The sequence below is a fragment of the Drosophila takahashii genome, chromosome 3R, assembly GCF_030179915.1.
Source record: "Drosophila takahashii strain IR98-3 E-12201 chromosome 3R, DtakHiC1v2, whole genome shotgun sequence".
Classification (NCBI taxonomy): domain Eukaryota; kingdom Metazoa; phylum Arthropoda; class Insecta; order Diptera; family Drosophilidae; genus Drosophila; species Drosophila takahashii.
In genome coordinates, this window is record NC_091681.1 from 20,646,382 (window position 1) to 20,672,202 (window position 25,821).

The following is a 25,821-nucleotide window of genomic DNA, read 5'->3' on the forward strand; positions in this document are numbered from 1 at the left end:
TTGGTGAATGAATATCCCCCATTTTGGAAATGGGAACACAATAATACAACCCCCTCCAATTGCCGGCCCATTCATTTATTCCCATCTGTCGGGAGGGAGAGGGTCTTCGCTATATCTTTCGAGCTAAATCAGAACTTTGACGGCCCAGTCACAAGTCAAGCTAATTAATAACAACAAGCTATGGTCCGAAAAAAGATTTCCCCGTCCCTCGCCGAAAATGTTGTTGTTCCTTCATGTTATCAGCTGAGATTCTCGCTCGTGCGCCCCCGCCCCCTCATCTTTTTGCTTTTCTTATTTTTTTTCTGCTCGCCGCTTGTCAAATTTGACATTTGCTATTGAACCGTTCATAAAATAGGCGCCAGACTGATTTTTGCTTGAGTTTTCGCCGCCACTCGCCGCCTCTCGTTCCTCGGCTTTGTTTTGTTTTCTTGTTATGATTTATTAAACATTTATTTGGCTTAATGAATTAATTTGATTTGATTTCGACAGCGTAACGGAAATCCCTGCGAGTGTGTGCGTGCGCCTTTGTCTGTGTGGGGCGCCAAAAAGGCGCGATGCACGACGCAATTGTCTGAGCTTGGGGGAGAAGTGCATGACAAAACAAAAGGGAAGGAAAACAGACGGAAAACCGAAAGCGACAAAGACCAGTGAGTGAAATAGAGCACAGGGGGACTTCACTAATATACATTTTTCCACCAAGGTAAGGCTACTCAAAGTCCAGCACAACAAGGGAAAACTAAAAAAAAAAATGATTCTTCATGAATAAATTGTTATTAATATTTAAATTTATAAATCCTGAACAATGCAATAATTTGTAAATAATTTTTTGAATTTTGTATTGTCTATTTTGTTACTGATGTTATTATCCAATATTCCAATTTACAGAAGATGTACTGTAATACAAAAACTAGGAAAAACACAGCAGGCCTCCTGAGCATAAAATAGAACGCAATATATTTTTACAAGCGTCTGAAAAAAACAACAACAACAACTCAACGACAACAACAGCCACAAAAGCAGCCAAGTTAAAATAGTTGTTTAGCTATTAAGTTCCGCTTAAATTGTTTTCACATTTACCTTATGCCCGCCGTGCCAGTGCTACAAACATAGATACATTTACAAAAGCATGCACGCATACATACAAACGAAAGCGCCAGCGGCCACAACAACAACAACAACGATGACGACCGAAACAACAACTACTGGAGAACAACAAAAGCAAAGTGCGAGGCACAAAAGAACCTAATCAAGAGCAAAACGCCGCAAATAAAGCAATAAACAAGACACAATATTTTTTTTCTTTCCACTTCTACTTCTTCTCTTTTATTTCTTGCTCATGCCAAAAGAACAACAACAAAACGAATAATAATACAAACAACAATGAAACGAGAGCGGTTTTGAAATAGCTCCCCAAACACAGTACCTCTCGAAGCTCAAATCTCGATTCTCAAAGCTCCATTTCCAGGCAGAAACAACAGAACTAGAGATACAAGAGCAACTACTAAAACAACCAGCCACAAAAACGCGTCGATTAGAGACGGGGCAGACAGACAGACGCAAGCTGAATGAACAGAGCCCACCTAAAAAAAAAACAACTACAAAAAAATAAACAATAACAATATAGCAACTAAATACGCTGTAACAATTTAATAAGAATTCAAGCTTTTAAATTCTGTAATTTATTTAATGCTGAATAATAATGTTTTGTACCAAATTAATAAATGTGTTTTTCTGTTTTTGTAATATTATTTTCAGTTCATTTTTAATGTGATGCTAATAAGCAAGTGCAATCTTTCTTAGAAACTAGATGTTTATCGTCGAAAGCCAATTCTAAGAACAGTGTCAAATGCCTAATATTTACATATGACTAGGAAATCGTTGGCCAAGCTTTCTAAGAAAACTATAAAATAATAAATTTAGCATTTTTCAAAGATTTGAATTATAAAAGATACTTTTGCAATATTCTGTGAGAGCTAAACTTCTTTGAAGTTTTCCACAAAGCCGAAGCCTTACTCACTCACACAGCTTCTTCTAGCCCAGTGAGATAAATATTCTCAACTATTCTCTTTCTCTCGGGAGATGAGCACTACATTTGCGATCTCTGGGATTACTGCAGAGTAATCTCTCAAGTTTATGGATGTTTTTGCTTTCTGGACGTTACAACAATATTTGTATTACAATTAATTCATTACCATTACAACAAGAAATTTATGGTAATTTGTTTTTCAATCTGAGGACAACGGCGTAGAAATAGAAATAAATTAGACAACAAATAGGTAGCGGTCACACAAAAAAAAATAACACTAAAGACGCTTTCAATTTTACAATACGTAATAGCAGAAACAACTACAAAAACAGCGATATCAGCGGAGGAATTGAATAAACGAATAGGAAAAGGGAAAACAAAAACAGTAGTAAAAAAATATAAATATAAAATGAGCACGAGAGACAAAAAAAGAAGCGACTAGAAGTGTCTAGTAAAAGCAAAGGCAGGAAAAACAAATAAACCACAATAAAGGTAATAAAAATAGCATAAATACAAGATTATTAAAATCAAATTGAATAAAAATAAACAACATACCTAAAGGCAAAAGTTGTTTATTTAAATTTCGATTAGTTCTATAGATTAAAGATCTTAATGCAGTACCCAAATCTAAAAGCAAATATCGAGTTTCTGTAATTTTCCATTTATCAGCCAAGAGATCAGGGGTCTCAAATCGGAAATTTTAAAATATTATTTTACGTGAATTCTTAGGGGTTGTCAGCCCACCTATCGATAACAAAGGCAAATCCGTAAAGTAGCTCAGTGCGCCAAAGAGCACGCACAAAAACAAAAAACACACGCACAAATAAGCCAACCGCAAGAAGAAGCCGAACAATCCGGAGAATCAGTAAAAAAGGTGGAGGTGGAGAAAGGAGAGAAAGAGAGAGAGGGTGCCCAAAGCCCGGGTTTACAGTTGTTCGATCCCACAAATCAGATTAGAGTGAGAGGGAGCTATTGCCCGAGGGTGGAGTGTGGTGAACTGAGGTGTGATGTGGTGGGTTCAATGGGGGTATGGAGGCGGGGCTCACTTCTTCAGCTTCTTGTTCTTGCCTATAAAAATAAAACTTTAAGATCAGCAAGGGGAAAAAAGCAAATGCTGGCGACAGCTGAGCCACAAGATTTACATCGATCACACTTTTTATGCCACATCTAGAGTCGGCGACAACAACAATAAAACAGCGAAAGAGCGCCACAGCGATTGCAGCGATGGCATTTTGGCGAGACAGTCGGGTGACACACAGACAGAGACGGACACATTGGCGGAGATAGAGACGGAGGCAGCGAACGGACAGGCAAACGGACAGCCGAACGGACGGACGGACCAGCCAAGGCAAGGCGATACGTGGCAGCCGGCTTTAGCTCATCTGATTCTATACACTTGGAAATAAACACACTTTAATTATGTGAGCGGTGAAATCCAAAATCCTTCACATTTAAAAACAACTAAAAAATGTATATTCTACTTTAACATGAAGAATAAAGAGCATACCGTCCTCACGACGTTTTCTAATGGACTTCTAATTTAACTGCCTAAACAACTATAAAGATTGATATCATATGTAATGGATATGACTGACAATCGTAGAATGTATAATAAATCGAAATTAGAAATATCAGTACTCTCTCTGCAAGATCCAGAAAGTAATTCAAGATATTACGTTACGGATAAGCTGATAAGAAATACCTTAATCTTAGGACCATTGATACCACTTAATGAACACATTTTTTCGAGTGTGAAAATTGCAGGGCAGACGATCAGACACCAGCCCATCACCATCACACCACGCCACAACACAGCAGACCAGCATCCACATTCACATCCACATCCACATCAGATCGCCGAGCCCAGTACCGCCCGGCTGAGGTACGAGCGGGATGGGTAGCTTTTGTGTGCGGACGAGGCCATTAGATGATCGCCGCGGCTAAATTTAAATGTCTGTGCGTTTAAGTTGCAAGGCAAAAATAAATCTACATAAAACGTAAACAACACACAGTTTCGTCTCATGCTGTCTCGTTTCGTTTTGCCTCTTTTCGTTCCGTTCGCTTGTAATGACAGATCACAAGATCCGTGTAGACGGGTTTTGGTTTTGGGATGGGATGGGATCGAAATGGATCGGGATGTTGCCAAGGGGTTGTAGTCGGGGTCCAAGGGTTGTCTACTCGAAAACCAAAAAAGTAAATGTAAATAGATTCTTTCAACTTTAAGCCTTTCCCATAAAATACCACCTGAATCCCAATCATTTTGATCACTTGTTATTAAGATCTCGTTTACTGAGTAGAAAACTGATGTCATTTGTATTTAAATCAAACTGTGATCAATCGATGACGACCTAAAGTTCTTTTTAATTCAGAATACCTCAATATTTCGATTAGTCACATAGTCATATGTGGCAGAAAAATGCCATGAGATTGAGTCTGCACTGAGTCACGTCCCAACAATTAAGAATTCCAAATGGAGAACAGCCTACGGATCTTGTAAATTTCCGTTGAATACAACACATTTTCTCCATCGTGTTACTTTTCCTCCACAATGACTTTAAAGTCCTTTCACCTTTGCCCCGCTTTTCACGGTTTTCCTCCCCTTCACGAAAGGAACTCTCGTTGCTCCCTCTTTAATGGTCGAGTCCCCCAAGGATTTTGTTCTCCCCCCAGCAACCCAAAGATAATTTCAATTTTCGTCTATTTTTAAAATGCATTTGCCGGGGGTGTGGAATTGAAAGAGAAAATTAAAAATAGCAAAATGCATTTCTATAAAATAAATAACACGAGACAACCGACGCAACGCAACATCCCCCGAACGAGGCCCCCAGTGAAATCGTAGTGCAAAGAATTCGGAGGGGTGGACGTGCTCTAAAGGTGCAGTTTGTGGTCTGTGCACGTCTGCATTTCGTTAATTTAATTTTCGTGTTTCAGTTCACGATCAATTTCATTCTAATGATTGTAATTAAAAACATTTTCCTACGCCACTGAGACAGAAAGTTTCACCGAGGGGTTGGGATGGGGGGGCCGAAGTGGCGGAAGACGGAGTGGAAAGTGGGCGTTTTTGACGCCCCATCCAAGCGCCGCCGGAAAGCGAAAAAATTAGCGCTCCGTTGAATGCGAAACGAAAAACAACATGAAATGAGAAGCAAAAGTAAATAGAAATTTAAATACCCTGACAATAATACAATATTATATTTTATTATTGATGCATTTTATAGACCCTATTTGAATAAAAACATTATTACATGCAAATAAAAATGTAAAATGTAACATACATAGAAATTCTACAAAAATATTCATAACAAATAGTGGACAAGTTCCTTAACCTGGTAAAATATTTTGAATACCCTTAGCAATAGGGTAAATGCAATAATAGTGGGAACAACAACAGAGACGTCGACAATGAGACAATGAGGCAGAATCAGAATAGCTTTGCTATATCTTTGTGTACCTCGTGGGTCGTCGTCATGAGTGGGATGCCACCCCACTCACCGTTGCCTCCTCACCTATGCCACTGCCGAATTTCGTCAGATGAAATCCCAAGCCAGAAAAGCTATACCATATATATGTACATATATCTTGAGACGACCCCGTCTCTACGGCGGCGTCATCTGTTGTGCATTTCAATTTGTAATTGTAATTGCATTCTATATACATCTTTACACCCATCTGTATAGTGCAGACTCAATGAGTTTCAGTACGAGTGTGTATTTTTGTATTTTTGGTCATGGGACCATTTGGGCCACGTTTTCTTTGTGTCTGCACATTTGGCAAATGCCTCTTGATTGGCCACCAAAACAACCAGACACAATTTGGCTTGAAGCTTGCTCAAAAAAAATTGTGTAAAAAAATTGCTAAAATGCATTACACGCTTTAAGAAAATTGCTCTATAAATTAATTATTAATTAATTTTTTGAAGAGGTGCTAATAAGAATAATAATTATGTTACATATTTCAAAGGACATTTTTTCCGGAACAAAGAAGAACCCATATAAATCATAAAACGGCATTCCATAGATTCAATGGCACACGCACCTCGGGAACCCAAACCAGACATCATCATTACTGCATATATAGTGTGTAATGGCCATGGTAATCGGCATCACATCATCATCATCAGCATCACGACTATCATCATGGTATCCCGGATGCATGAAAATGCAAAAAGCTGCAATGTCAAATCCAGAAACGGGCACAATGACTCAAAAGCTGCCTGCAGATTGTGGGCTATAAAAAGCGGCCAACCGAGAGAGCAGCTAACTTTCCAAATGCCAATAGCAAACACATACTCGCATATGGTACAAAATCACAGTCATTATGCATACTATCTGTGTGGCTGTGGCTGTGTCTGATATTTTTCAATGGGAGGCGACAACGTCTCAGCGACATTTAGCTGAAAAATGCAATAAACAACATTCCAATCTAAAGTCGCAGGCACAAAACGCCCTCCCGCTGGTTCAATTTACCCCTTTTTGTCCGTCCGGCGGAGAGGAAAAAATAAAATAGCAACTACAGCAGCAGCCGGGTCATTATGCGCATGTGTCTCCCATTATCGTATAATCACGCCGGCGATCTCCAATTTATCCACCGTACTTTAAAAGTATGTGATCCTAGCTAAAACTAAGAAACTGCACAAAAAATGTATTTTTAAATGATTTTATGATATGAATAAGTGTAGTCACTTTAGCACCATATACTTTATCATCTTACAAAGGTCGTGTATGCTAAAGATCTCATGGCCTTGAATAGATCGTAACTATTTACGACCCAGGTGAAAAGCCAATAGAAAGATGGAGAAGAAGAGGGGTAACATAAATGTTTCTCCGTTTTAAACTTTTAGAGAGTATTGAAGTTTTAAAAAAAACTTGCATTTAAAAAAATTAATTTCTTTTTTTTGGTACCAAAACAATAATGGATTAAAGTTAAGGTTGGAAAATTACTTGAAAGAAATAATTTCCTTATAACTTAAAAATCAAAATACTTTAGAGGTTTTACTCTTTTTCCCTGCCCCACTGCCGCTCCCTCCCACAGCCTCCCAATGACATTGTCAATGTCAATAGCAAGATCGTTTCTCCGCTTCCTCTGGACAATCGGCACTCGCATGTATGTATGTATAAAAGACGAGAGACTTGGAGAATATGCGCATATGTTAAGATCTGAAAAGGCAGACAGTCGGCGGCGATCTTGTTGCATACGCTTAACGGTTTTCTGGCTTTACCTGGTGGCGTTATTTTCCGCAGCCTCCACTCCAAGTGATTAATGGGCCCAAACGGACAAGAGACTTTACCTTGTACCGGTTATGTTTGTGGTATATATATTGATGTATATTTGGGTGGAGGAGGGGTGAGAAGCCCGGGGAACTTTGACGACTTTTATGAGCAATTAAAAACTATTACGGCGGCGGCCAAATGGCAAGCTGCATTGTTGGCCGTCGGGTTTTATGTGCAACGATGACGTTTTTATGGGCGCCACACGAGTGTGGGTCGAGGTCTTTTCCTCCCTCCCTCTCTTTCTAACCCCCTCTACCCGTCTCTGTCTTAGCAACCGTTGCGCATGCGCCCGTCTCTTTTTTTGTTTTTTTTTTGTTTTGCTGACTCCCCATTGTGGAATGCGGAAATGTTTTATACCCATAAGTCTCTCTGTTTCTGTACTTTTCTGTGCTCTTTTATTTTTAGGTGCATAACTCAAAATGCACCCTAATGACACACATAAAGTCTGACACTCGTGCCGTCTCTTTCCCGTCTTTTGTGTGCTGGTTGTAAATTAATTGATGGCCATTAAACTCGGTTTTAATGAAAAAGAGTTGGGACAGCAAAAGGCGGCAACAAATTGTCATTGAAGGGGTTGCCGCCGATCATTTATGTATACAAAAAGTAAATAAATTAAATGACAGATGGAGTACGCTTATTTATGGCATTATCTGTCATTTATAACTCTTAAAGGGGTTCGAATTATTCAATGCTTGCTGTGTTTATTGCCCAGAAAGCCATATCCTTCAAATGAGTTTTTAATCGCAGGTGATTAGACGTCAATCAAATGATTCTCAATGATCCCTCGTGGTTTTTAAAATAATATTGATTAACCTTACTGTCTAACACTGTGGTTTAATAAATAACTTAGTATCGAAATGGATAATAATTTATAAACTTTGAATCTGTATTCTTTAAAATTGAACTTAAGGATAAACTTAAAAAACTTCTAACTCGGGAGGCAATTAATTCTAGAAACCGTAAAATTGCATGCCTGATAAATAAAGAAATAAAAGAAACCTTCTGCAATAAAGAAACTCAAATTCCAGGCGAATGGAGTTAATTCTGGTAACGAAAGCTCACATTCCGGGACAAATCGAGAAAATTCTCTCTTCTTCTCTCGCAACAACACATTAAGTCTGCATTTTCATCTCGATCGCAATCGCAGACGCTCGCTCTACCCGTCTCTTTCTTCTGCGAGATGGCCGTCTCTTTCCAACGCGATTCGAACTCTGGACTTCGACTCATTCACGCGCCGTTCACATAACTCGAAACGTGATTTTACATGGAGAGTGTCGATGAGATGATGCCACGATTAATGCTGCTGCGGCTGCTTCATCTGCTCCATCGACTTCATCTTCGTTTTTTGCTTCTTCATCTTCATCTCCGGCATTCTTGACAACAAAAAGGAAGAGAAACAGCTACAGACATTGGAATGTGGCAGCGCCACTTTACACCCTTCGCATTTCGATTGTCGTCTGCGGCTGCAGCTGTTGCTACTAGTTTATTGGATACAACAACAACAGGGGGAAATGAGAGAGAAAATTGAGGGAGGGCGAGGGAAAGTGCTTCGAGGGGAAGTGAAAATGGTACGGCATGTTAACTGTCTCCGGACATAAGCGCATAAAAGGAAAACAGTGGGTACACAAAACAAATCGACACCGAAAAAAGTTTTACAGTTTTCTTCATTTCAAGAAAATAAATCCCCTAACATAATTTAGTGATTATTGTCTAATTCACTTTAACCAATTACAAATTATTCTATAAATTTCTATTTCACTCACTAGAAACCCTATTTCACATAAAAGCTGTTGGTCTAGTTATGTAAAATTAATAATACAAAAAAGAATTACTGAAAATAATATTTTAAAGGCTCTTCGTTTCCCGGTTTCTAATTTTAAACTTTAAACTACTGAATTAATATTGTGAAGAGATTTTAGAACACGCAACACTGTTTTTATTATTATAAATTTTTTTATTGCCCCAATCTTAATCGCGACATTATTGCCGACCGCCACATTTCGTCTCGTTTTCATATTCATTTCCGTTTTAATTTCTGGTTACATCATTGCCCAGCAGTCGGCCATCAATCACACGCACAAAACGGAAATAAATATAGAAATAAAGCGACTGGGAAAAGAAGGGAAATGCAGCGGAAGTGCGTCTAATTGAGCAACTGACAGAATGTGCGCGTCTGTGGAGGGGCACGCCCCAAAACGAGGAACTCTGAGATTCTTCCGAGACCCTCAGACGCCCCCTCATAGAGACCCTTGTTCGCGCTCTCCTCACGCAACCAGTATGCTATCTCAATCAACGTCTGGGTGACTGACTGACTGACTGAATACACGGGCTGGATGGATGACTGACAGGCAACACGTGCCCACCGCAACCAGTTGGCCATTAAAGTCCCAAAACAAAGCAAAACAAACCGAGTCCAAGGAAGAAACTGAACATAAGAAAAAACAAACTGCAACAGTGCGAATGCGAATGGATCTGAATGAGTCGGAGGAGGAGATTCTGGTTGCCTCCTTAGCTTATTAAAGACTTCCTTAGGGAGCCTGGGAAAATATCAGTTGCCACACATAATTCCAGACTGAATGGAGAAGGCGGCAAACTCCAGACGTAAACTGATAATAAAACGGATACCCAAAGGCGTGAGGCTCCTGAGAGTGATTCTCTCATATTCACAAAGGTAGAAACGGAACGCTTTTTTTATGCAGGGAAAGCTAAGCGATTTTCTTTAAGGCCAAACATAAAATCGTAAATATTTTATTTGGACTTATAGTTGGGGTGCAACTCTTGAAATGTCATTTAAACTTAATGTTTTTGGCTTACTCTTTGTAATAAAGAATTTATCTGTATCTTAAATTTAACTATCTATTAAGGAAGAATAGTAATCTTCTGCAATGTTTTCGATTGTTCAGATATATTAAAACATATCTATGTATATTTAAATCCCCTTAAGTACTTTAAAAATAATTTTTCTGCATATTTGTTATTCCATTCGATTTAACACAAATGAGTTCATTGTAAATTTCCAGTCGCATTCGCATGAATGGAGGCCACTTATGGCTTTATCAGTGACCAGAGCAGCAGATCTTTCGGCCAGGTTGCCTTTCCAATTGAAACTATTTCCGGCCCAACTCGATTCGACCGCAAAACAAAAAAAAAACCACAAATACAATGAGACGGCGTCAACCATGAGGCGTGGAGAGATACATTAGAGCAATATAGAAATGTTTGTGCAATTGCAATGGCATACCGCATGCCACATGGTGCCACACACTAATAGATCGCCCCACCAGCCCCCACCCCGCTCACTCTTCAAGGCGTCAAGACCGTCGTCTCAAGAGTGGTTCCCTTGTGCACTACTGAGTGTGTGTCTGCTCCAAAACTGTGAAAATGCCCAGACGGTGAGTGTGCAATTGAGCGACTGCTGCTACTTCTACTTCTACTTCTGCTGATGCGGTCGGTTGCCTCCGCTACTTTCCATCCGCCACCCCTTGGGGTCCGGGTTCTGGTCTAAAGTTCGATCCCGTCTCGTAGAGATTCTACCCTGCTTAGCACATTTCGCTAGGAACCTCAAAAAGTCATACTACTTTTGCAATTACAAAACTTTTGGTTGGTTTAAAATTCGGAAAGGGAATTTTCAACTATTTTTTTTTCAAAAATATAAATATATATATTTTTTACTGATGTTCTCGAAAACAATAAAAGATAGAAAGAATTTTTTTATAGCTACTTTGTTCTACTCATCAATACCTATCAAACTCATTAAAGTTTCTTCAAATCGGACTGTCCAATCAAAATTGATGTATAATATGTACATATATTTATTTTTTACCAAGATCAAGGGTATTATTTGTCTCGCAGACTGCAAGTGCACCTTTTTTCCAGCTCTTTCTCCTGCTTTCCGATTATTTTCCACTGATGCAGTTGTTTTTGCTGGATCTGTCGCTCGGTGCCAAGATATTATTATTGCAGTTGTTGTTGCGACAGACGCGCCATTTGTTACACATTATTTAGAATCAGAGGCCATTTAACACCACCTTCTGCCACCCACCTTCCTCTTTTTCCACACGATTTTCCCCTCTTTGGACGGTCTCCGTTTTATTTTTTGCTCCATCCGGAATTTACCCAATATTTATTGTTAGCGAGTTATTTGGAACTGGGCCATGCGGAAATACCAAAGTGAAATATTAGAGCTGGGGATGATATATCCGGAATCGGGGGAACTGCTCCCCTTTTTTCTCTATCTTTGGGCCAGAGAAGCGAAGCACACACGCTTCTGGCTTACAAATTTTCTCACTGACAATCAAATCAGCATACATTTCTTAGGAAAAATTCCAAATCGTCCCCTTCTTGTTCAACCTCATTGGAATGTGACACAAATTAAGCACAACGAAAGAGATAGCTGTGGACGAACGAAGATACAGTGGAACTTTCCCAAATCTTAAATGCAAGTGTATTTTTTTTTTACTCTTAAAATGTTTGATATTACATTCCTAGAAAACCCAATTTGAATTCTTTGAGAACATTAAGTCAAAATATTATTATTACAAAGGTAAATAAAATTATTACAACCCTACAACAAACATTCTTCTCTAATAGGTCGATCTTAGGCTAGTTTACTGTAATTGAATTCTCCAAAGAAAGAAGAATAAAATGTAACTTACCTCAGGCGAGAATAATGAAAGACAGAGACAATATACGCCTCCTTCTCTCGCTTTTCTTTATTGTTATAAATTTCAAACACGTTTTGATAATATTTTCTTTACTGCTGCCTTTGCACTTTCTTTCCAGCTTTTGGCGAAAGCTTTCTTCGGTAGGAGAAGGAAACCCGAAAAATTGTAAATTCGGGTTCGGGGAAAACCGTGGAGCAGAGAGGTAGAGACAGGGGGAGAAAATGCACTCGGGATCGGAATTCGGATCACTTCACTCTCTCATTCTCTGGCTTCGTTCCCTGGTTTCTGTTGTTTTGTTGTTTTTTCTGACTAGCAATTTGATTTATTTAGGTTATCATTTTTCTTGATTTTCTCGTTGTTGTTGTTGTCGTTTTGTATGGTTGTTGTTGTTTCTGTTGCTCTCTTGATCATTTGTTTGCAAGTATTTGTGGTTGCTGTCACGTAGCATTCCTCACTATTTCTCACATTTTTCACATGATTTTTACTTTCACACCTTCGCGGCACTCGATGATCATTTCACGTGATCTCAATGATGCATTTAGTCGTCGCCGATCTGAAATGAGAGCAATAGAGAAAGGCGGGTGATGAGAAAGGAATTTCGTTTACTCGAATCTAAATTGAGTTACAATTGTGTTGAGTAACAATATTATTGTATTACGAAAATAAAAAGTGGGAGAAATATGTATGTTTTGTGATCAGAAACATGTAAATTATATGATCTGATTATAAGTACTACTAATATAGAGCTAATAAAGACAAGTATCCTTTTTTGTAAGCATTGATAATAACCCTTACAAAAATTGTAATTAAGATAATAAGTATTCGAAAATGTATAATTATATTTGAAAATGTTTAATATTGTTTAATTATAAAATAAGTAAATATATTTTATATAACCTGAAAAACGTTAAAAACTAGTTTAACTTCACCTCCTTCCAACAAAATTTCCCATTTAAAAAAGTACAGTCAACCCATTAACAGCTATGTAAGTCTAGCGCAACCATTATCCAATTAACAAATTCCATAGAATCACTTAAAACCCAGAAAAAATAGCGTTCGTGCAACTTTAATCCACCTGAAAATCCATAATTTTATGCTTGACTCTCACAATTCTTGCAAAAATATCCATTAGGCCCCACCCAGAAACAAAGAGACCAACAGCCTTAAAACGTTCAACTTTCGCGCCAAATCATAAACAGCACAACAACAAAATCGCCCAGCCAAGCGGGAAAATAATATATAATATGTAAACAATATAAGGAAAAACTCCATCAAACAATAAAAACATTTTCTAACAGCCGCAACACCCAAAAAAAAAAAAGATAGTAAGATATAGTTTGGCACTCAAGAACCACGCCTTTTTTCGTAGAGCGACAACAACAAAAGTATCTATATAAAATATATAAAGTGCAACCGAAAAATAATAAACAAAATTCAACGTAACCGAAATGGGGAACAAAATTTGTTGAACTGTTTCGACTCTTGAATACCTTTTGCTACAAAGACAGAACAGAAAATATAATTAAATTATTATTGCTAGATATGTAGCTAAACTGTTCATTTTTCAAAAGCTAGTATATGTATAAATATTTTTAAAATATTTAATTTATATGCAAACATTTGTCAATGTTAATAATCTTTTAAAGTTCATAACTTAAACGGAATTAATAGGAATACATTCTTGATTTACAACTTAATGGGTATTGAAAACAGTCTGCGCCAGAAACAACAACAAAGGCAAGAAAAACAAGCGCAGTTCAAGCATCAAAAAGCTGCCGTCACGCCCCTCTTGAGTGCGCTTCCCGCCCACCGCCCCTTCTCCTTCCGCCCCAGAAAACGAGGCCAGACAGACCGCGTCTCTCTCGCTCTACCGCTACACCCCTCTCCCGCTCACCCTCACACTCCAAAAGTCACGTGGGGTGTTGTGTGCGGCACGCGAAATGCAGAAAAAAATGGAAAACTGCTGAACTAAAGCTAAAATAAACAAATAAATTAGATGGTGTATTTTGGGTTTCCGCATTTAAATGCTAAAATCGTAAATTTTTTATTTTTGAATTCTTTAATTTTAAATAATAGTTACGAAATTAAATTTGTTCAAAGGATTTTATTTTTCTAGAGTCGAAATTGGATAAAAATATCCAATATTAAATACTTATTTATGAAGTTTGGGAATCGAAATTAATTTAATACAAGCTGCACAAAACTGAGAATAATCCTAATGGTCCTCATAAGTTTTTTATAAACTAATTTAAATCTTACATCACAAATTTTAAAATGTGCACAAGTTTTCCAAGTTACAAAATAGTTAAATAATTTATAATTGCATTTATAACAGCAAAGCATCATAATTATGAATAAATATTGGTTTTATAGACTGATTTATTTTGCTTACGATTCGCATATTTGGCCAAAAATTCATTTTGGTCAAGACAACAAATCAACCCACACACACAAGAACTGACACACACAAGGAGGCCCGTCGTTAAAAATGTGCTTCAGCAGCAAATGAGAGAGCACAACACAGCCGGGAGAGCGCTTGCACACGCGAAAGAGATAAAACACAAAATACGAGACAAGCACAAACAACAAAAACGAAAAACAAAAAAGGAAAAAACGCAAGGCGTGCAGCGACGCCGGCTGAAGCAGAAGCAGAGCGCCGGCAACCCTCGAGATGACGTTGACCCCGAAAAATGACGCGAAGCGCAATGTGTGAAAACGAATGCGAATGGGGACGAAAACAAACTGAAATCTAATAACGGACCGGCGCGAGTGCAAGCGAGAGGCGAACAGCGTCGGCGTCTGCATGCTTCGCCCTTTCTCGCTCGCTCTCTCGCCCCCTCCCCCATCGACCGACCACTTTTTTTGTTTTGCGGATAGACGTGCTAAAGCGCAGTGCGTATAAAAACACGCAGACAGGACCAGGACGAAAAGCCGAGGAACAAGAACAACAACAAAGTGCAGGCGCAGTTAGGCGGCGGCCAGAGCCAGACAGAAAGAGACGGAGTCGTGAGAGCGTAAACAGAGCGCATGTCTGCGATAACAAACAGGAGGAGGGAGGAGAGTGGGCGACTAGAAAGGGGGTGGTGGAGAAAGACGAGGAGGAAAGGAAGATTCGTGGAATGCGTTTATGCGAAGCAAAAATATTTTCTTCATTAAGGAACCATAAAACATTGCCATAAAAGGGGTACCAAGAGGCCATAAACAAGAGCCGCAAGAAACATTTAGTTAATCCAACTATATTTAGATAAATTATGGTACCAAATAATTTAATTATTAGATTAAAAAGCACTTTAAGTGTTTCCGAAGTACCAATATTAGAGTTTAAAGAGAATATTTATTCTCTAAAAGGGTCCTTACGTTTTATTACGGGAACACTAAATAAAAATGTATTTCTCACTCCAACTCCTTTTAAATCAAAAGTGAATCTTTTGCATTTGCCCTTAACTGCGATCCGGTGAATGTGGTATTAAAAAAACACCAAGTAACCGCTCATAAAAGTATTTTGTTTGTTTTGGGCATTAATAAATCACGATTTACATGGCCTACGTATAAACGGTAAGGAGTAGAAAATCCGGAGGCTGTCCGTCCGGTTCATATGCATGTGTGTGTGTCTATGTTTGTGTGATAAGGGCGGCAACTCGGCTGCAGTCCCAACAAAAACAAAACAAAAAGGAAAAGAGCAACAACTACTTCGAGCACACATAAAATAACAGAAATTTTTTCTCACAGATGGAGACCGCCAAATAATTTTTTACATATTTTTATTTTTTGCCAAGCGCCAGCAGGGGAAGAACAACAACAACAACGTCAACGACGAAACGCAGTCGCTTATGAATGGAAAAGAAGGCGCACGACTGTCTCGCTCGCTCCCGCAAACGCTTGCTTGTGTGCGAGAGAGAAAGAGTTTCGCACATGTATGTATGTGTGTGGAGTGCAGAAAATGTCGGTGTCGTTGGCCCTTGGCTGGTGTTTTTGTTGTTTTGTTGTTGTTGCGCCGCAATGTGGTACAGTGACTACCAAAAAATACTAGCAGGCACCTCGTAAAACGGCCCAAAGAGGAAGCGGCGAGGAAGAGGAAAAGAAGGAAGAAGAGGCAGCAAACGGAAGCAGCGACGTCGCCTAAATGGGTTGCAATAAAAAACTACACATGCGGTTGTAAAGTTGTAAAACTGCGGACGTAGTTCCAGTTGTAGTTCGTAGTTTCCAGTCGTAGTGGTTGTAATTCGTAATCGAGTGTTTACACTCGCGCTGATTTATGCAAATCGAAGCTACAAAACTAAATGATTTAACCACTTAATTACATAACACTAATTAAAATGAATATTAAATATATCAATTATAAATTTTATAAAAAGAAGTAGGAAAATATTTGTAAGATAGAATTCGGGTTACTTTTCTTTTTTTTAGCATTACATAGGACCGTGGATTTATAGATTATAGATATTTTAAGTAGATTAATGTTCAAGTACAAGGAATTAAATACTTAATGTTGTTTATTAGACTTTTCAGCTGAATATTTGAATTAAAAATTGAAAATGGAAAAAGATTTGCTTTTAATTTTACGGCATTTTCCAAATTAATTTCTAGAAGTTCCACTGTGGCTTAGCTTAGTATTTAGTTGTTTGCTGGCAATGGGCTGCTAATGAGAAAGAAAGGGGTGTGTAGCAGGGGAGGCTTGAGAAAGGGGGTTCGGATCATCAAACGGCGCCGCCTAATTAAAAAACCATTAAAATTTAAAGCCCCCGCCTATGCATAGGGGCTAATAAATACATAAATTTGCAGCAACGGCAACGGGCCTCCAAAAATACAGAAAACAAAAAAAAACGCTAAAATTAATTACCTCACGAAACAAACAAGAAGGCAGCGCGGTATCCGCGATAAAAAGCCAGAGAAAAGGAGAAACTAAAATGCAGTCAAAGCACATTGGGTTCAGTTTCGGTAAAATTTTATTTTGTCCCCACAATCATGAGCTATCTAATGTAATTTAAGCTTTCTACAAAATTTTCTGAAAATTTTTGCATTTCGTTTCGTGGTTTAAATGTTACATGTGGTTCATTGTACGTACCATTACCAAACATTTTTTTAATGCCATTTTTTTTAATCAAAGAAATAATTTATAAAAATAGTTTTTTTTATTACTTTTTAATTTACGAATAAGAAAATGAAATCAACCTAAATTGCAATAAATCGAAACCAACATTTTTTTATAGAGACAAATTTAACATTCAATACAAATTTAGCAATAATTTTCAAATTAAGAGATTTATAAAAAATATAATTTTATGGCTCAATAAAAGTGTTTGTCAATCCTGGGCGTTGAACAATTCTAAAGCTGTAGCAAAACTGGTTCGAAAACTAATTATAGACATTTTAGAGTCAATTAGAGGCAGTCAATTAGGGGAAAATGTATTCTCAGCGTTCATTTGGCATTGCTTGGGATTTCTTTGGCAACCGCAATACCAAGGACTCGGATCCAAGCCTGCAAAGCTACCAATCCAACGCCCATTGGCCAATGTGCAGCGTCAGCGTGGCAGGCGGACAAAAAGCGGAACATCATGGAAATGTGTCTAAAAATAAACTTGTGCAACAATGTTGCAAAAGCAAACATCAGCAGACAGTCAGTGACACAAAGTGGGTGCCGCAGGAGGAGGAGCGGGGAGGGTAGAGTGCCGGGGGGCAGGGGAATGCGGTCCGGGCCAGACAAGAGTGGAGCTCTCTTGGCCAGACGGCGGCCTTTCTTCTGGCCCTTGTCCCTCGGTCTGTTTGTCTGCTGAGTGCCGCAGTCGCATTGTTTGTGGAGCGGTTAAAGGAGCAGTCGCAGCCACAGCGCCAGAAACAACAAAAAGCGGGAAGGTTTCTGCTCAAAACCCCCAAGTTTTGAATACCCTTTGTTCTTAAAAGGTATGGGGGTTTTTGAAATTATTATACTACATTGTAGAAACCGTATATTAATTTTCCAAAAAAAAAAAAATGAATTAGTATTATAAATTTTTAACTCTATTTTTAAAGGAGATATGAAATAAATGTGTTTATCGGGGTATTTTTATTGGAATAGATTTTGAGCTTGAGCTCTTCATTTAACCAAAAATGAATTTAATAATACAAATAAAACATTGTATATCGTATAGAAAATAAAATAATAATAAAAATCTTTAAAAAAAAAAATTTTAAAACTTCTTCTCAGTCTATACCTTTGTACCTTTTTCAAGGAACCCCCTATGTAGAGTATAAAAACACGATATATAGTATATGGAGTGCCGCGTTGGGCGCGTGAAGCACGCGAAACGAGAGTTGGGCGGATATAGAGGGGGCGCAGGAGGGGAGAAAAAGGTAGCCACAAGAAGGAGGTAGAGGAGGCGGAGGAGGTGTGGCAGTGTCCGAGAAGAGGCACAACAGCCAGAAGAAGAGAAGAGCAGACCGCGTCCACTAATCGCTAAATTTACGAGTACAGTTAAAATAAAATCATAAAAATGTCTTCTCGATGGTTGTTGTTGAGGCAGGCAAACAAAGCGAAAGAGACGGCCATATGGCATGGGATAAGGACAAAGACAGAGACAAAAACAAGGGAGAGAGTTGAAACTTGGGTTTAGTTTACAATTTACATGATGAAGTAGTTCAAGAAGTTGTGGCCTGGAATTTCCACGAAACACTTGGGAAACAACTTCCCGCGCACACGTCACTTTGAGAAAAGAAGTAAGAAAGACAGGAGCATGTGCGAGTGAGATACCAACACAAAACAACAAGCAGGCAGCCTGCCACAGAGGACGAAGAAGACGAGTCGACACAAAAGAGTCCGAGAAGAGACCGAGACCGAGTTTATAGTGTAAAATTTAATGAGCAAAACTCTACGCCACGAGATCATTGGCGAAAAAAGGTTTTATTTCAGGTTTCCTGGCCTCACTCATTTTTCCACTTCAATGGAAATGCGAAAAACAACAAAACGAACGACAAGAATAAAGGTGACAACGTGCGAGATTAAAGCAAAGTGACGGGCAAGTACATAGTTCATGAATAAAGATTTAAGCAGAACTCTTAATGGGCCCATAGACAAAAGGAAGCAATAGTAGTGTGGATAACCCAAAATTATAAATATACAAAGCGAAAATTGTAAGATTTGCCTTACTGGAACTTAGCTCAGTTACAGTTTCGACTACCTAAAGAAAACTAGGGTTAAACATAAAAAGAAAACCAATTTGTTCAACTTTGAGGTTTTTTTTTTCAAAATCCTTGTGTAAGAAGAACACATTTGAAAATGGTGATCATCATCGAGGTAACTCAATTAAGGTTTAATCTTGTAACAAAGTGTTATTAGAGTTAAAAACAGTTGTTTTTTTTTTAACTTTCTAACTTGTATACACAGTTTTTTCGTGATCTTTGATCCATTTCCATATATTATCGTTTTCGAATTGTAATGTGAAGATCACCGATCATAGAACTTGCAAAACAAAATAACGGGACAGCCGAAGGTCATTCACGGGCGAAAGAGCGCACCTAAGAAAGAGGCAAACAAAAATAACGGCAACATTGTTGACGCCCCAGCGATTAGAAAAGAAAGCTAAACAAATACTTGCAAAAAGAAGAACAACATATTAACTTGGAATAAAAAAAAAAAACAATAATAGCACTACGAAATGCCGTCAGCAAATCCGAAGCCAATCAATAGATATGCAACGCGAAATGCCCACGCACAAAAACACAAGAAAAGAAGAAAGGGGGAAAACGAAAAGTGAGCGGGCGTTGGGCTTATCTCGTAATGTTTATGAAAATGACTATAAATACAATACAAAAGCGGCGAAAACAAGAAAGAACTGAGGAGCAGAGTGCGCCGACTTTGAGATACCCCTTTTATATAAATACAAAGCAAATTTTATTTCATTTCCAAAATAGAAGATGATTGAAATGTTTTATGATTTCTGTATTTCCATGTAATTTAAAAGATGTCCAAGTCCTTTTTTTAACGGTTTGTATTCATATTTAAATGTGCTTTCTATTCTGTGAAACACTTTTGACCAAACCATTCCGATTTCAAAAAAAATCTATTTTCAGGATTGCACCTTTCGCACCTTCAAACGAATGCAATATACCCGATTATTCAAAGACTAATGGGTACAACACTGAAGCGCAGCCGCCCACCCAGCAGCGACGTCGGCGTCGACGTTATAGCAGAACACAAACAAAATGCTCCAAGCGCCACACCGCACACACACTTACGTACTCCCGCGGAACACACACATCACCATAAAAAGACAAACAGCAGCACGCACTTTATCAAAAACAAAATAGAAAATCTCCTCTCTCTCACTCTCTCTTTTTCCATGCAGCGTGTGGGTGTCGGAGGGAGATGGCATGCATAGAAATGCAACCACGTGTGTTGTTTATTACACCAACACACACTCGAAAGCTGCCAACGGAAAATAATAAACGAATGTCAATACGAAAACGGAATCTTTAAAACCAGAAAAACAAATAACTGCGCAAAGCGAAATGCCGAAAAACCAAAAACAAAAAGCAGTGCAAGCGGGACGGGCCGATCTGAAAGACAGAGACAATATTAAACTGTCAAAAAGAGAACGGGCAATAATAACAAATAAGGGGCCGACATTTGTTGCTCATATTGCTAATAACAGGATCACAAAATTAAGGAAAATGTATGTAAAACTTGGCCTTTAGCTTACTAAAATAGTTTAAATTTTCAATAGTATTTTGCAAGAAAACTAAAAATATTAGCTGAAAAACACTTAAAACATTGCCAATTTTAAAAATATAAAAAGATAATAAATCTCAACTTGCATGTCCATTAAAGTCATCTTTATATGCCTATAAAATTATCATCATGGTTATTTATAAAATGAATTCAGAATTTTATTTTGCTCGAAACTTAGTTTTCTCTAGTTACTTTCTGGTTTTAAGAAGTTTTAGGGGGATTTCGTATATAATTTCCCACAAAAAAAATCAGAGTCGTAAAAGATAATACCTAAAGATAAATTGATGGCAAAAACACTTAATTTAACACCAAAGCGAATAATAATAAAATATTTCACAAGCTAAATGATCATCATTATTTAACAATCTGTTTAATACGGTCCAAAAATTAGTTTCATCTGGTTGCATTCTAGTTTAAAGAAGTTCTAAATGAACATTTAGTTGGAAATTGACAAAAATATATTAAAAGAATAAACGTTTAAAAATATCTATAGACCACTTCTTGGGAAAACTGTGACCAAAAGCTTATGTAAATATGCTTATTATTAGTCATACAATGTATTTTCAAATATAACTCATCAGAGCCATGTTATACGGGTATATCAGGGCTAATCACGGACAACTAGTTTGATAAGCTCTTAATCCTTAGTCACCATCCGCAGAGATTGCCCATAATCTGGAATCAAAACATCAAAACAAACAACTTGCCATTGGCCAATTGTTGATTCTTGTGGGTGTATTCTCATGCTCGTGTGTGTGTCGCCGAATAAGATACCGAATAAACACTTCCACGAGAAGACGTCGCATACGAAATGATCACAAGATCCAGTAACTATATAAACACCACGTCATCGCCTGCCAACCACCCGTCACTCCCCCTCTTCGACCAACCAAGCCCTAAATTTCCTGCAGCTTTAGTTGCCATTTTCAACAGCAGTATATTATACTCTACTTTTCCTATAATATGTTTGTTATTGCTGTTCTTTAAATCACATAGTGAAAACCATAATTGTACACACTCGCACACTAAGAATTGGGTGTGCACAGCTGCGGTGGAAATATTATAATTCATCGGTGAGTCATTGGCCAAATAAGGAAGGCTTTTTGTTCTTTATACCACCAATTTAGTAACAAATTTTAAAATTTTAAAATAAACAAAATCCCTAAGTTCCCAGTAATTAATAGTAGGGGAGTGTAGGGTAAGGTGACGAACGATTCGTTTTATGTATGTAACTTTTGTAAAAATCAATATTTTTCAGAAGTGTAAACGCAGAAAGTTGCTTACATCTACTGAGCATATCCCTGTAAAATTCGAAATTCGAAATTCCAATGCAGCTAAATCCCACAGCGTTTGGCGTGAACCCTACTTTTTTTGCACTTTCAAAAGTTGTAGGGTAATGTGACGAACGATTTGTTCTTTAATGTAACTTCTCCAAAAATCAATATTTTTTAAAAGTGTAAAAGCAGAAAGTTGCTTACATTTACTGAGCATATTTCTAAACAAATTTGGATTCGAAATTTCAACGTAGCCAAATCCCACAGCGTTTGGTGTAAACCATCCTTTTTACAAACAAAAAAATACATTTTTTTATATATTATTTACGGAAAGGTTTTTTTCGATACGGAAAAGAAAAAAGTATTAAGATAATACCCAAACTTACAAAAAAAAAATGGTCAAAGTGCAAATTTTTTTTAAAATTAAATTAAACTGACGTCACTATTAAAAACAACAATAAAACTGCTGCAGTAAATGTTATCTGGTATTATTATATTTTTTTTACAAATAATCAACGATAACAGTTAAAATTCTTGAATAAAATAAGTTCGTCACAATACCCTACAAAAAGTTCGTCACGATACCCTACAAGGTAGACTTGGAGCCAAAACGGTGTCACCCTCAAACGGCGCAAAAGAAAAAAACGCGAGGTACCAAAAACTGTTGATAAAGATCTCATGTATGCGTGCATATATTTGCCTGATTTTATTTTTCACTCATCTTTGCTCTTGCACTGCTGAAACACAAGTAAATTGAATGGGTTTGCTACTTTGCGCACCACATTTTTAGCGAAAATTACCTCACGAACAAATTACGGGACTTCTTATAAATATTACTGTAAATACATTGTCGACACGATAAGGGGAGACGACTACATTTATTTGGAATTTTTGTCGTGACGTCATATATGAGATTCGACGAGTTCGTCACATTACCCTACTCGTCAAATTACCCTACACTCCCCTAATCAGAATACAATTTATTTTAAAGTTATTTTAAGATGCATTTATTAAAAAGAAATTCATTTCTGATCACAAGTTGCGTTTGCTCATTATTTCACATTTCACGTCATTTAACTATAAAAAACTATTTAAGTCGCAGATCTATTATCTTGACCGCCTTTGTCCGTGTCTTGTGTGTTCATGCGTAGGCGAATGCAGACTTTTCAAGGGGAAATCGGGGGGACTCTCGTCATACGACCGACTGACGAACGTCGACGGCTATGTCATGTGTTGTTGGGCCCCAGTGTGCGTGGTGAGCTCCATGCCTCTTACTTCTGTTCTCGCTCTTGTTAGTACTATTTGTTATTGCCATTGCTGTTACGGCTGGGTATTATTTACTTGGACCTTAGACCCTCTTCCCGTGATAAGATTCGGGAGCAGCTGCGTGTAAGGATGGGTGGGTGGGTGCTGATGTCTGGCCGGACGGGTGGTTGAATGAAAGATGCGAGAGTTCGCATGTGAATCATTATTCTTGGAACAATTAATTCCGATTCATTCGATTTTCCGCGAGCCGAATGCAAATAAAAGCACAATTAAATGCGACTGGCCTGGCTCGACGAAAACAAGTTGACTCACACCGCAAAAACATTGCATTTCGAAATGGCAAAATAAATGGCAGCAACAAGGTTTGCGTAATTGATACCAATTTGGGCATGATCCAAAATGCAGAGCTAATGGCAATAATAACAATAAAGAACGGATTTTCGGATCACCTTGACGATCAATTGATACTATAATATTTTTTATGTAATTGATCGATATAAGATTATTTGTATAACATTATTTTATGAAGTAAAAAATATCTTCTAGGATAAATAAAAAAAAAAATTTTAATTTTTGTAAATAGGTAGTTTTTTTTAAAGAATATTAACGAGTAACACCAAAAGCTTTATATTTCTGGATCCCATTGTAAATACGAACACAACAACAACAACAGAGCATTAAACTCTCAGTGGCGAGAGGGGAGTGTGGAGCGATTAGAAGACGCGCGTCTAAGTTCAAGGCCAAGCAGTTCACAGCATAAGCAGCGAAGGCAGCAACAACAAATGCGAAAAAACAACGGCAGCAGGGCGAGAGTGAGATAGAACGAGAGAGGGAAAGGGGAGAGGGAACGAAGCAAACGCAGCTGAAAAAAAGTGCACACAAAATTGTTTGGCTGTGTGTGTTGTTTCGCAGCGAAAAAGGTCAATGACACCTGTCTGTTTGTCTCGCTCGGCTCACACACACACACACAGGCTTATCACCGGCCACTCTCTTTCGGCAATCGTTCCCTCTCTCTCTGGCCTGTGCGCAGCTACGTTTAGACATGTGGTCAAAACTTTTTCGGTTTTTTTTTGTTATTGTTTTTAGTAGTGGTAATTGTGTTGGTGTCGGTGTGCTGTGTTTTTGTTTTTCCTTTCGCCGCTCTTAATTAGTGTGGCCAAATTATGCGCCAGAATTGCCAACAACTGGATGGTCGGTCATACGTCATCAACAATAGCCGGACAAACAATTTCCGGTTTTTTGCCACACCATAAAAAAGCCAATATCAAAAATAACATGCACGAAAATAAAATAACCCGGGTTCCGTCATTGCCTCATCCTCGACAGATCTCGCTTCTGTTTTTCTGCTTTATTTTGGTTCTATTTCAGCAATTTGTTTTTGCGGCGACTTATTTTTGTCGCAAACACACACACACACACATTCGCACTTATGCTCGCACACACGCATGGGAAAAGCAGGCAGGCAAACTCGATTTAAAAATAAATAAATTACGCACAAATACAAATACATTGGCCAACATTCCTCGGGCCTCGTCAAAAATATAGCATGATTAATACAAAAATGCGCAATTCTTGGCCGCTTTTTTGTTGCTTCGGTTTTGCCCGTTGTTTTAACCCCACCTCCCAATTTTTTATGGCATTTCTCTCTTATTATACAATAATAACGCGAATATAATAAGAGCACAGCAAGTGGGCAGTCCAACGGCAAATAGCAACAACAAGCGCAGCGGCACGCCAATTAGTGCTTATGCTTTTTAATTAGCAGGCGGGCCCATCCCCATCCCCAACCCCACATTTCCCCATTTCCCACTTTTCCTCCCCCAAAGCCAACGCCAACTACCCGTAATATCTCCGCCATCGCCAGCTATTTGTGTAATGTTTTTCCTATTTTGCACTACGCACGGTTTCATTTCAGTACAATTACAGACCCTCAGATCTATTGTTCTATTCCCGTTGTCGACGGAGCTATCTGGCTTTAACTTTAAGTCCAGTTCCTTAAGTATAAACTTGTATTTTAATTTATTTTACTGGAGGAAAAATGGAAAAGCTCATGTAAACTATGAATTGACTTTCTTTTAGTTAGGGAACTTTCATTGAAAATTTATATAAAAGTTAAAATTTTGTAAATAAGAAAGCAGCTTAATTTGCAACAGAGTTCATAACAAAGTGGACTAAGCTGAATGGATTTCTTAAAACAAATAAATCTAAAAAGTAGGTCGGCAGTCGCAATTTTAATCTGATATTTTATATAAATTTGACGATCATATTTCTAACTGGTTTAGTTGGGGAAAACACCAATTATTTCGATCAAGTAAGGCAAATATTATTTGAGTATACATTTCCAAAAGTAAAATATTTGGTAACACTAATTAAAAGCACCAAATTAATGAAAACTGTCAAAATTGCACTGTCATGACATTTTGACAACCAATGAAATTATGTGGTACTCGACTTTGTTGTTAATTAAACACATTAAAATTACTGAAAACTACATTTTTCTACAACAAAAAAAGATAATAATATAAAAAAAAGTTTAAACAAAACCTTGACAAATCAACAGGTGAGTAAGCACAATATTTATTGATGAAAAAGAGTTAAATACCAAGTATGTGTTTTA

General features: G+C 37.9%; 1 protein-coding gene across 6 annotated transcripts in view; it reads right to left on the reverse strand.

The window, feature by feature from the left end:
• Positions 1-25,821, reverse strand: part of InR (Insulin-like receptor) — a 49,451-nt gene that overhangs the window by 22,238 nt on the left and 1,392 nt on the right. For 5 of the 6 annotated variants that reach the window (XR_011418934.1, XR_011418933.1, XM_070216297.1 and 2 more), the window contains exon 2: positions 11,952-12,513. The exons of the other annotated variant lie outside the window; for it this stretch is intronic. The gene's annotated coding sequence lies outside the window, so the exon portion shown is untranslated. The remainder of the gene's footprint in view (positions 1-11,951; positions 12,514-25,821) is intronic. 6 annotated transcript variants of the gene reach the window in all.